We start from the raw sequence: 14463 nt of genomic DNA on the forward strand, positions 1-14463 counted from the left end.
AGGTCGTACTTGGTCCTTCAGGCTTCTGAGGCAAAAGCCAGCTAGCAAATCTACCCTCTATTGAGAACTTGCCACTATGGAATGAGCATCAATGCCTAACATGTTTGTCATAGTCCAACCTCCTCCTCTAAAGCGTGCCCCACTTGTAACACTGCTTATGACAGCTATAATTACACATTCAGTCAAGATTAGCAAATTTCATTTTTTAAAAAGCCTTTCTGTCTTGCTGTGGCCTTATCACAAAAAACTCTCAGGCTTCTCTGAGATTTCTAACAACTCAGCCAATCCTCTGAAGGATGTAGGAGCCTGAGTGCAAAATCTCTTGTTTCCAAGGTTTTCAGTTCAGTCAGTTCAGTCACGCAGACATGTCTGACTCTTTGCGACCCAATGTACTGTAGCACACCAGGTTTCCCTGTCCATCACCAACTCCTGGAATGTACTCAAACTTCATGTCCATCACGTTGATGATGCCATCCAAACATCTCATTTTCTGCCATCCCTTTCTCCTCCCACCTTCAATCTTTCTCAGCATAAGGGTCTTTTCCAATGAGTCAGTTCTTAGCATCAGGTGGCCAAAGTATTGGAGTTTCAGCTTCAGCATCAGCCCTTCTAATGAATATTTAGGACTGATTGTCTTTAGGATTGACTGGTTGGATCTCCTTGCAGTCCAAGGGACTCTCAAGAGTCTTCTCCAATACCACATTTCAAAAACAGCAATTCTTTGGTGCTCAGCTTTCTTTATAGTCCAACTCTCACATCTACGCATGACTACTGGAAAAACCATAGCTTTGACCAGACTGATCTTTGTTGACAAAGTAATGTCTCTACTTTTTAATATGCCATCTAGGATGATCATAGCTTTTCTTCCAAGGAGCAAGCATCTTTTAATTTCATGGTGGTAGTCACCATCTACAGTGATTTTGGAGCCCCCCCAAATAAAGTCTCTCACTGTTTCCATTGTTTCCCCATCTTTTTGGTATGAAGTGATGGGACTGGATGCCATGATCTTAGTTTTCTGAATATTGAGTTTTAAGCCAACTTTTCCACTTTTCTCTTTCACTTTCATCCAGAGGCTTTTTAGTTTTTCTTTGTTTTCTGCCATAGGGGTGGTGTCATCTGCATATCTAAGGTTATTGATATTTCTCCTGGCAATCTTGATTCCAGCCTGTGCTTCCTCTAGCCCAGCATTTCTCATGATGTACTCTGCTGCTGCTGCTGCTGCTAAGACGCTTCAGTCATGTCCAACTCTGTGCGACCCCATAGATGGCAGCCAACCAGGCTCCCCCATCCCTGGGATTCTCCAGGCAAGAACACTGGAGTGGGTTGCCATTTCCTTCTCCAATGCATGAGAGTGAAAAGTGAAAGTGAAATCTCTCAGTCAAGTCCGACCCTTAGCGACCCCATGGACTGTAGCCTACCAGGCTCCTCCATCCATGGGATTTTCCAGGCAAGAGTACTGGAGTGGGATGCCATTGCCTTCTCCAGATGTACTCTGCATATAAAGTTAAATCAGCAGGGAGACAGTATACAGCTTTGACATACTTCTTTCCCTATTTGTAACTAGTCTGTTGTTCTGTGTCCAGTTCTAACTATTCCTTCTTGACCTGAATACAGATTTCTCAGGTCTGGTATTCTCATCTCTTTAAGAATTTTCCACAGTTTATTGTGATCCACACAGTCAAAGGCTTTGGCATAGTCAATAAAGCAGAAATAGATGTTTTTCTGAAACTCTCTCGCTTTTTCAATGATCCAGCAGATGTTGGCAATTTGATCTATGGTTCCTCTCCCTTTTCTAAATCCACTTTGAACATCTGGAAGTTTACGGTTAATGTATTGTTGAAGTCTAGCCTGGAGAATTTGGAGCATTACTTTGCTAGCGTGTGAGATGAGTGCAATTGTGCGATAGTTTGAGCATTCTTTGGCATTGCCTTTCCTTGGGATTCGAATAAAAATATACCTTTTCCAGTCCTTTGGCCACTGCTGAGTTTTCCAAACTTGCTGCATATGGAGTGCAGCACTTTCACAGCATCATCTTTCAGGATTTGAAATAGCTCAACTGGAATTCCATCACCTCCACTAGCTTTGTTTGTAGTGATGCTTCCTAAGTCCCACTTGACTTTGCATTCCAGGATGTCTGGCTCTAGGTGAGTGATCACACCATCATGGTTATCTGGGTCATGAAGATCTTTTTTTGTATACTTCTTCTGTATATTCTTGCCATCTCTTCTGAATATCTCCTGCTTCTATTAGGTCCATACAATTTGTCTTTTATTGTGCTCATCATTGCATGAAATGTTCCCTTGATATCTCCAATTTTCTTGAAGAGATCTTAGTCTTTCCCATTCTGTTGTTTTCCTCTATTTCTTTGCATTGATCACTGAGGAAGGCTTTCTTATCTCTCCTTGCTATTCTTTGGAACTCCTCATTCAAATGGGTATATCCTGCATTTTCTCCTTTGCCTTTCACTTCTCTTCTTTTCACAGCTGTTTGTAAGGGCTCCTCAGACAATCATTTTGTTTTAGGCATTTCTTTTTCTTGGGGATGGTCTTGATCACTGTCTCTTGTACAATGTCACAAACTTCCATCCATATTTCTTCAGGCACTCTATCAGATCTAATCCCTTGAATCTATTTGTCATTTCCAGTGTATAATCATAAAGGATTTGATTTAGGTCATACCTGAATGGTCTAGTGGTTTTCCCTACTTTCTTCAATTTACCTCTGAATTTGGCAATAAGGAGTTCATGATCTGAGCCACAGTCAGCTTCTGGTCTTGTTTTTGTTGATTGTATGGAGCTTCTCCATCTTTGGCTCCAAGGAATATAATTAATTTGATTTCGGCATTGACCATCTGGTGACGTCCATGTGTAAAGTCTTCTCTTGTGTTGTTGGAAGAGGGTGTTTGCTATGACCAGTGCGTTCTCTTGGCAAAACTCTGTTAGCCTTTGACCTGCTTCGTTTTGTACTGCAAGGCCAAATTTGCCTGTTACTCCAGGTATTTCTTTACTTTCTACTTTTACATTCCAGTTCCCTATAATGAAAAGGACATCTTTTTTGGGTGTTCGTTCTAGAAGGTCTTGTAGGTCTTCATAGAACCGTTCAACTTCAGCTTCTTCAGCATTACTGGTCAAGGCATAGACTTGGATTATGTAATACTGAATGGTTTGCCTTGGAAATGAACAAAGATCATTGTGTCATTTTTGAGATTGCATCCAAGCATTGTATTCAGACTCTTTTGTTGATTATGATGGCTACTCCATTTCTTCTAAGGGATTCTTGCCCACAGTAGTAGATATAATGGTCATCTGAGTTAAATTCACCCATTCCAGTCCATTTTGTTCGCTGATTCCTAAAATGTCAATGCTCACTCTTGCCATCTCCTGTTTGACCACTTCCAATTTGCCTTGATTCATGGACCTGACATTCCAGGTTCCTATGCAATATTGCTCTTTACAGCATCGGACTTTATTTCCATCACCAGTTGCACCCACAGCTGGGTGTTGTTTTTGCTTTGGCTCCGTCTCTTCATTCTTTCTGGAGTTTTTTCTCCACTGATCTCCAGTAGCATATTGGGCACCTACTGACCTGGGGAGTTAATCTTTCAGTGTTCTATCTTTTTGTCTTTTCATACTGTTCATGGGGTTCTCAAGGCAAGAATAGTGAAGTGATTTGTCATTCCCTTGCCCAGTGGACAATTTTGTCAGAACTCTCTGCCAATACCCGTCCGTCTTGGATGGCCCTACATGGTACGGCTCATATTTCATTGAGCTAGACAAGGCTGTGGTCCATGTGATCAATTTGGTTAGTTTTCTGTGATTGTGGTCTTAATAGCATTGAAATTATGACCCCGGGCACAGTCTACTCCAGGACATAAAAAGCTGCTTCTCTCTACCTTGTGCTCTCTTCAACAAAAGTGATAACTAAAAACAAAAAGAAAAAACAAACAAACAAAAAAATCTGTCAAACTGTGGGAGAGCAAGCCAATCAAATTCTTTGTTTTGTGGAGAGAAGAGTATGGTAAATGGTACAATATTGATATGAAGCATTTTTCAAAGTTTCAAGTGCTGGGTTATGCCTATCTTTTTAGGAGTGTCAATTTCAAATTACAAGTGTTACTAGCCAAAACCTTTGCCTTCTCTGCCCCCTGAAGCTGAATGAGACATAGTTTGGAGGAAATATAAAGGTGGCTTTAATTCTCAGTCGGTGGAGAGGAGAACACAGTAGACCCATGCCTCAACAACTGTCCCCCAGCTCCATGTGGAGTCCAGGGATTTATATAAGGCAAGGAGGCAGCAGTCAGTGATGAGGAACAAAGGTGATATGATCTTGATTTCTTCCTCTTGCATTGTGTCAAAGACAGACATAAACCAGGTCAGTAACCCAGTAATTGAGTCTTGCAATTCGGTGGCTCTTTGGCTTTTTTCTGATATGTAACTACAAGGGGAAGGGTGTTGTAAGGGTAAACACCAGATAGGGGGTGTATTTAGCACAGAGTCAAAGGGAAAAATGTGAATTGTAGCTCTTGCAGAGTTAGGGGGAAGAAAAGCAAGCTTAGTTATAGACATGCAGAGTTAGGAGCAGTTAAAGTAAAAGAGAAAACAAAAACTAGGAACGTTCAGGTGGGCTCACTGTTTCTTTATCTTCTTTGTTCTCAGTAAAGGGAAAGAGAAAGACTCATTCCTCTTTTTTCCTTTTCAGTGCAACACGAGTAAGTAGCAAATATTTTGAGCACTCATGCACAACACCCTACACTAGTTTCAGGGAGAAATACAACACATAAAACGTTGTTCTTTCAAATATCTGTTATCTAGTTTCAAACTCCCACAGTTCAATAAACAACATAAATAGCTCCCTAAGAAATGGGTAAAATTTTGAAGAGACACTCCACAGAAGATTATACAAATAGGCAATAAGCATCTGAATAGGTGCTGGACTCTGTTAATCATCAGGGAAACACAAATAAATATCTCAAGATACAACTACAGCTTCCACTAAGATGGAAAAGTCTGACAAGGTAAAGAAGAACATAGACAGGCTGAACTCACGTGTATTTCCAGTGGGAATGTAAAGTGGTAAAATAACGACTTTAATTTTTAATTGTAGTTACATTTACACTTAAAATGTAAAACAACTACTTCAGAGAAGGGAGTTCTGGAGTTTTATTTTTTTAAAAAGTAAACATACATATGCTTTATGATCCAGCAATCTCACTTCCAGGTATTTACCAAAGAGACATTAAAATATATGCCTACCAAAAAACATGCACAGGAATATTCAGAGCAGTTTAATCATTTCAGCCTGGCACTGAAAACAGCCTCAGCACCTTCCATAGGAGAATGGATCAACAAACTATTCATACATACCAGGAAATTCTATTCAGCAATAAAATAGAATGAAAACACTGATAATTTAACATAAATCTCAGAATGTGCTCAGCGAAAGAATCCTTATATAAAAGAATATGTGCATTCCTGTTTAGAGAAAGGTCTAGAATAGATAAAACTAATCTGTAGTAGAAACAAATCAGAACAGCACTTGCCTCAGAAACAGTGGCAGAGGGGCTTGCTGGAAAAGGAGCCTGGGACACCTTTCTGGACTGATGGCGCTGTTCTACTTTTTGATGAAAGTTTGGGTTACACAGTTGTATACTTGTACAAAAGCAGCAAGTGCACACTAACGTGGTTTTCATTGTACGTAGATTTTATCTTAAAAAGACTATTACATGTTTACAATTCTAGTTAAAAGATACTTCTGCTGAACTGTTTAATAGAAGGTGAACTGGTATCTTCAATTTATTTTAAGTGCATCAAGAAATGAGATGAACTAAGTAAGGATTAACAAAAGGATAGATAAGTGGATAAGTATATGATAAACAAATGTAATAAAACAATGATAAGACAGTAAAAACCAATTTAATGGTGGACACATGTGTGGTAACAGTAAAATTCTTTGATCTTCACCATATGTTTGAAAACACACAAAATAAAATGTTGGAAACAACCTGTTTCAATTTTTCAGTCTTTACATGAAATGGTTAAGGAGAATGCATGTAAGAAGGAAGGAAAGAGAAAAAGTGATCAAGAAACAATAGCCTGGTAGACATTATTTTCTGTACATATTTAGTTTCCATTTGTGCACGCATGCTCAGTCTCTTCAGTCCTGTCCGCCTCTTTGTGACCCTATGGCCTGCAGCCCTCCAGGCTCCTCAGTCCATGGGATTTTCCAGGCAAGAATACTGAAGTGGGTTGCCATGCCCCCACTCCAAGGGGTTTTTCTGGCCCAGGGATGGAACCTACGTCTCCTGCATTGCTGGCAGATTCTTTACCACTGCACCACCAGGGAAGCCTAGTCTTGTTCAGTTGCTACACAGTCTTTGTCACACATTTAACAGCTATTTATTGAGTTTCTACTATGTACCTACCCTTATGCTAGACAGATTCAGACCCATTGACTGATTGATTTCAAACAGCTTAGGATACAGTTGGCATCCAAAGTTTGATATACATAAGTCCTTAAGCAGACACTATCATCCTACAATATTTCCTCAGTTTCTAAATTTGGAATCTTTTTAATACTTGAAAAGTGAAAGTAGGGGAATGATCAAATTAACCAACTGTACTGTGATGCTGAAAGCAATTATATATTTATTTTATATAATAATTATATATATAATTAAATATTATATATAATTATATATATATAATATATATATATGTTTATTATAAGGCAAATAGGCATGACATTTGCTAAATTATTTTAATAGAGCACTCTGTCCATTTAGGGAGTTAAATTTAAAATATCATGATAAAATCACAATAATTATGACATTTAGGTTACTACATATAAACCTGTAACTTCAAATGCTATTGATGACTCCCAAATAGATATTTTTGCCCAAAGGTTTATTTCTGAGTTTCAGAAACTTGAAAACACCCTGCTAGACATTTCTACTAGATAGTCCTCAAGCATTTCAAATTCAAAAGGTTCAAATATAAACATAATATTTTCTCCCATAGAGCTGCTTTACCCTCAGTACATTTTAGACTAGTTATCCATCCTAGTCCCAAATTAAGAATGAAAGAGTTAACCTAGTCCCCTGATCCATACTTATTCACTACTATCAATCAGTATCTAATACTATTTATTCTAAGTTCTAAAAATCTTAAAAAATTTGTTTTTATTATTACAGAAATACAAATTAAACTACAGTAAGGAATCACCTCACACTGGTCAGAATGGCTGTCAGCAAAAAATCTACAAATAATAAATGCTGGAGAGGATGTGGAGAAAACAGAACCCTCTTCACTGTTGGTGGGGATATAAATTGATACAGCCACTACAGAGAACAGTGTGGAGATTCATTAAAAAACTAGGACTAGAACTCCCATATGACCTCACAATCCCACTACTGGGCATATACCCTGAGAAAACCATAAATGAAAAGATTCATGTACTCCAGTGTTCATTGCAGCACTATTACAATAACTAGGACATAAAAGCAACCTAGATGTCCATTGACAGATGAATGGATAAAGAAGTCATGGTACATATATATGATGAAATATTACTCAGTCATAACAATGAACATATCTAAAAATGAACACATTTGAATAAGTCCTAATCAGGTGGATGAAACTAGAGCCTATTAAACACAGTGAAGTAAGTCAAAAAAAAAGAAACAAATATCATGTATTAATGTGTATATATGGAATCTAGAAAGATGATACTGATGAACCTATTCGCAGGGCAGCAATGGAGAGACAGATATAGAGAACAGATTTGTGGACATAGGGGGGGAAGTTGAGGGTGAGACAAATTGAGAAAGTAGCATTGAAACATATACATTACCATATGTAAAATATATAGCCAGCGAAAATTTGCCGTATGACACAAGGAGCTCAAATCAGGTGCTTTGTGACAACCAAGAGGGATGGGATGGAATGGGAGGTGGAGGGAGGGGACATATGAATACTCACAGCTGATTCATGTTGATGTATGGCAGAGACCAACAATATTGTAAAGCAAATATCCTCCAATTAAAAATAACTTTTTAAAAAGTTTGTTTTCTTATAATAAAAGTAATGCTATCAAATAAAATTTGGAAAATATAGGAAAACAATAAGAAATATAATTGCTTATGATTTTACTATATAATAGATAAAATGCCATGTTTTACTGCTAGTCCTATTCTTTCCTAAATATAGACCTCTATGGAAGGCTTCTTTTTTCCTCTTAGTAAATATATAAATGATTTAGTACCCTGCTTTAAAAATTTTAATGCTATATCATAACTTGTTTTCAATCATGCCATTTGGTTATTGTAAACTATTTTTAAATGGCTATAAAATTCTTAATTATCTAATGTTCCAACTGCCACACTCTGCCATCAGGTCCATTTACTTTTTCTGCATTATTATGAAAAAATTTTTTTTTATCCTGTGTCCTCTAAAATCTGTAATCTACGTTGAGCTATGGCTTCCCCAGTGGCTCAACAGTAAAGAATCTGCCTGCAATGCAGGGGATGCCAGAGACAAGGGTTCAGTCCCTGGGTTGGGAAGATCCCCTGGAGAAATGCATGGCAACCCACTCCAATATTCTTACCTGGAGAATCCCATGGACAGAGGAGCCTGGCAGGCTACAGTTCATGGGGAAGCAGAGTTGGACACAACTGAAGTGACTTAGCAGGCTCACACATTGAGCTATAGTCAGCATTCAAATTCAAAAATGATTCACTGCCATTCTTAAAAAAACCTTTGTATCCAACCAAGATAGAAGGAAGGTAACTAATTAACTCTTCTGTTTGAAAAAGTGAAAACACTCAATAGAATATGTAAAACATATTTTAAAACACTGGACATGATATTGGACAAAACAGTTATGCCCATGATAGGGAAACAAAAGGACTAATCCCTATGATTGCCCAATTCTATTGTTTGGGAAGTGTTTCCAGGCTGTGACCCAAGATGGAGAAACCCAAGCAAACTCTGGAGATCTTACAGAATGAAGTAGATGGAGTTGAGAGTTCAGGGAGGTCAGTATGACTGAAGTTTACAGAATAGAGTACTAAAGAAAAGACAGCTGAAAAGAAGACTCTGGATATCTTTAGAGGAAACCCCTTGAGTATTCATCAATGTTCTAATTAGCACACACATAGAAAGACACTATCTGAGGCTAAGGAAAGAGTTGCTTGAAAAGATAAGGGGAATTTTTTTTTTTTTTTTTTGCAGCACAAATAGATCTGGGAATAGTACTGTTCCCATGGGCCAGAATAGAACACCCCATAATTCTCAGAGTATCAGGTAAAGTAGAAGTTAGTAGAAAAATCCTACAAAATCTTACCCAAAAAAAGTAGGAAAGAAAAATTTTTGCATCATTGAAGTGACAGTTTCAGTCATGTCTAACTCTTTGTGACCCCATGTACTGTAGCTACCAGGCTCCTTGGTTTCTCTGACCATCGGAATTCTCCAGGCAAGAATACTGGAATGGGTAGCCATTCCCTTCTCCAGGGGATCTTCCCAACCCAAGGATCAAACCTGGGTCTCCTGCATTGCAGGCAGATTCTTTACCATCTGAGTCACTAGGGAAGCCCTTTATCTCATTAATGGGCAAAAAGAAAAAAAAAAAAAAAAAGAGTTTGAGTAAACATTAATCTGACCCTGCCTAACAAAGATGTAAATCAAATTCCAAAAAGATTACATGATTTCCATGGAACTTAACTATGACCCAGAATAAAGTTCAAGAAAACTTTTTAAGAATGAAAAAAATTTTTTTCTCACCAATAAAGTAAAATTACAATTTCTATCATCTAATACAAATTACTGGACATACAAGTAAACAGGAATGTATAACTCAAACTGAAGAGAAAGTGAAGTGAAGTCGCTCAGTCGTGTCTGACTCTGTGCAACCCCATGGACTGCAGCCTACCAGGCTACTTGGTCCGTGGGATTTTCCAGGTGAGAGTACTGGAGTGGGTTGCCATTGCCTTCTCCACAGAAGGCAATGCCAAAGAATGCTCAAACTGCCACACAATTGCTCTCATCTCATATGCTAGTAAAGTAATGCTCAAAATTCTCCAAGCCAGGCTTCAACAGTACGTGAACCATGAACTTCCAGATATTCAAGCTGGTTTTAGAAAAGGCAGAAGAACCAGAGATCAAATTGCCAACATCCGCTGGATCATAGAAAAAGCAAGAGAGTTCCAGAAAAGTATCTATATCTGCTTTATTGACTATGACAAAGTCTTTGACTGTGGATCACAATAAACTCTGGAAAATTCTGAAAGAGATGGGAATACCAGACCAGCTGACCTGCCTCTTGAGAAATCTGTATGCAGGTCAGGAAGCAACAGCTAGAACTGGACATGGAACAACAGACTGGTTCCAAATAGGAAAAGGAGTACGTCAAGGCTGTATATTGTCACCCTGTTTATTTAACTTATATGCAAAGTACATCATGAGAAATGCTGGGCTGGAAGAAGCACAAGCTGGAATCAAGATTGCCAGGAGAAATATCAATAACCTCAGAAATGCAGATGACACCACCCTTATGGCAGAAAGTGAAGAAGAACTGAAGAGCCTTTTGATGAAAGTGAAAGAGGAGAGTGGAAAAGTTGGCTTAAAGCTCAACATTCAGAAAACTAAGATCATGGCATCCAGCCCCGTCACTTCATGGCAAATAGATGGGCTGACTCTATTTTTGGGGGCTCCAAAATCACTGCAGATGGTGACTGCAGCCATGAAATTAAAAGACGCTTACTCTTTGGAAGGAAAGTTATGACCAACCTACACAGCATATTAAAAAGCAGACACATTACTTTGTCAACAAAGGTCTGTCTAGTCAAATCTATGGTTTTTCCAGTAGTCACGTATGGACATGAGAGTTGGACTATAAAGAAAGCTGAGTGTCAAAGAATTGATGCTTTTGAACTGTGGTGTTGGAGAAGAGTCTTGAGAGTCCCTTGGACTGCAAGGAGATCCAACCAGTCCATCCTAAAGGAGATCAGTCCTGGGTGTTCATTGGAAGGACTGATGTTGAAGCTGAAATTCCAATACTTTGGCCACCTAATGCAAAGAGCTGACTCATTTGAAAAGACCCGATATGGGAAAGATTGAAGGCAGGAGCAGAAGGGGACAATAGAGGATTAGATGGTTGGATGGCATCACCAACTCAATGGACATGAGTTTCGGTAAACTCTGGGAGCTGGTGATGGACAGGGAGGCCTGGCATGCTGAGGTGCCAAAGAGTCAGACATGACTGAGCAACTGAACTGAAGAGAAAAATTAATAAATGAAAAACTGTATTATACAGATGATAGAAATCTTAGGCAAGAACATTAAGACAGCTATTATAACTTCATTTATAATGGCAACAAACCAAGACAACACAAATTGGTATCAGTAGGTAAACAGATAAATAAATTGTGGCATATTCATATAATAGAATATTACACAATATTGATGAATATAAAAATATTCTGAATGAAAATCTAGACTTAAAACATACATAACTGTGTCATTTCTTATAAACTTCTAGAAAATGCAAACTAATCTATAGCAAGGAAACAGATTACAAACTTTCAGCAGGAAATTTTGGGGGTGATGAATATGTCCATTATTGTGACTGTATTGAATGGTTTTATGAGTATGTGGATTCTTGAAAAAGTTTTTCAGATTGTACCTTCTAATGATGCATGGTTTTTATAATATAAGAGAAACAGAAAGAAAGAGGAGAGAATACAGTAGACCAGATTAGACTAGATTGAGGGAGAAAGGGAAAGAGGAATAGAGAGAAGGGGGAAGAGACTGTCCTTTGTGCCTCCTTAGAGCTTTCAGACTAACACACAAAGTCTTGAAAACAAATTGGTGTCTTTCCATGAATGGCTCTTGTTTCTTTCTACAGTCTCATCTATCACAACTCTACCTCCTATATATTTTCAATTTCTTTCACTGCATCTAGATTCTAGTTTACATCATCTAAAGCTTGTTATCCACAATGGTCCCTAAAAGTTGTATTTGTCTTTCAATGATCAGTGTTAGCTGTCTTTCCACTGAGATGCTACTCCCAGGCTGAGTTAGTTACTCCTGCAGTGCTCCTGGAGCAAAAATTCATAGCTCTGACAAAACATCCTTCACTTCATTTGATCACTGTTGACTCACTTGTTGGTCTCCTTTTACTGAGAAAATCCTGAAGAAAAAAATCTTCTTATGCACCCCTAGTCTCTCCATATCTTGTATAGTGTGTAGTACATAGTATGCACCTAACATAATCTGACATAATTTAATGCAACATGAAGGAATGGGCCTAATTATGTTAATGTATACTCCTTTCCACTGGTGTCCTTTCATTACCATAGCATATTAGTATAAAGTCCTAAAGAGAGTCATAGTTATTTATCTCAACATTTATATTGGGATAAAAGGGAACAGATTAGTATAAGGATAAAAGAGAAAACATTAAAATATGCATGAGTATATTAAAAATGTCATCACATGATAGAAAAACATCTTACCTTCAAGGTTTGTAAGAGGCTACACAGGCTCATTGTAGAATGATTTGCCAAACAAATAGAATGTCTACGTAGATTTTTAAAAGGATGTCCTGATTGACTTTTATCTATGTTTTCAACAAACACAGCATCAACAATAAGACTTAATGGAGTGTGCTGCATGAGAAAGAGCTAAGAAACTGCTTCTTTGAGGGCAGGTACTTACTTATGAACCCTTGAAAACTAAAATTAAGTCTGGCTCACAATTTTGCTGTGTGAAAGTGTCTGACAAACACGAAGTAAATGAATTTAGTTCTCAGAACCATCCCCAGTGGAAATTATAAAGAAGTGAAGAGAATTCTCTGGGATAAAAGATTTTTCATTAGCCTGTTTTTCTGTTTTTGACAGTGTTTATGAACTACTCACAAAATATGCCTTTACTGTAAACAGGTATTTTGTTGCCCACTTATGCTTAGGAGACACATTTCCTGGAACAGGCTAGAATGAACCCAGTTGTACTGTTTCTGCATGATCCCAAATGGAAGATCAATATGAAAAGAAGTTTTGAAATGTCATTGGACTGGATGCTAAATGTACTCCATTGTGAAATGAACCCGAGAGTACAGCCACTTAAGATATTGTTCTGTGTCATTTAGGTCAGACAGCAGATGCAGAAGAGAAAATGCAAGTAAAGAATATTTTAAGCCAAGCTTTAAAAATATAGCTAAGAACACTTGGGTGAGGATGTGTGAATTTCAGGCACTATGGGAAGAGGTGCAAATTAAAATCTAGCTGGTAAATCCCTCCAGAACAGGTTGTTTCTTCCTCTTGAAAAACACAAAGAAGAAGAAATCATGTATCAAGGAAAACCAAATTCTTTTAAAGCTTCTGTTAGTAGTAGGTTCATTTATTTCTCCCCTGAGCAAGCATCATCGGATTCAAATAAAAGGCTTGAGGCATGTTCGGTAGATGATAATAAATGATGAAGAATCTATCTAGCAAAGCTACAGTGGAAAATCAGAATGATAAGGTTACTTTTACAAACATTTATTTAATAAAGACATGCATGGAAACCTGAAGGCAAAAAAAAAAAGGTGGACAGGAAATAATTATGATATACCTAGGGGCATCTTTCAATATCTATTTCAAATGGATGGGAGCTGAAGAAAAAAAAAAAAAACAACAGCAAATGAAATCCTCATCAGTCAATCATAAGAAACATGAAAAGTAGCAACATGGAAATATCACTCATCTTCTGCATACACAGAGATAAGGGCAAGTCTCTTTCACAGAGTTTTATTTTCAGTCATGGAAATAAATTTAGAATAACTGAAAAGAAAACAACAACTGTTTCAGTCTGAAACACAGCCCAAGACTTCCACCTGTTACCTATCTCTAAATAGGTTCTTTAAAAAGAGAAGTTGATAGTAATTCAACCATTTTATCTCTTTCAGACACGATTAAAATATATAAAGAATTTAAACTGCACTGTAATGGAAGATGCACATGTGTTCATAATAAGCAACAATGGCATGCGTGTGTTTTTGGGTGTGTGTCAATTAGTATCTCATTTCATTGTGGATCACTTTTGCTCCTGAATTTATGTGCCACTTAAATTATAGAAGAAAACATTGCAGAAATGACTCATGACATCAGGCATCTTCTCATACAACCAAGCTTAGAGGATAGGTAAAAGAATCTAAATGCTAAAAAGCTTTTCTGCAGTGTCAGTAGCAATTCCAGAAGCCTGTACTCTTTGAAGCATTTATTCTTCAACCCAAAAGGGCATGAAGTGGCAAATTTTGAAACAGTAATAACTTAAAATATTTTTTACAAACCACAGTCTCCTCTTTAGTGGCACTATGCATAGAAACTAGCTTTTCTCTCATCAACATCACATGCTTTAGGCAGGAGAAGGGTAGAAGACAGATTTTTCAGTAGCTACCATGCTCTGGGCATGAGACCCAGCATTCTGAAGAC

The sequence above is a fragment of the Bos taurus genome, chromosome 4, assembly GCF_002263795.3.
Source record: "Bos taurus isolate L1 Dominette 01449 registration number 42190680 breed Hereford chromosome 4, ARS-UCD2.0, whole genome shotgun sequence".
NCBI lineage: Eukaryota > Metazoa > Chordata > Mammalia > Artiodactyla > Bovidae > Bos > Bos taurus.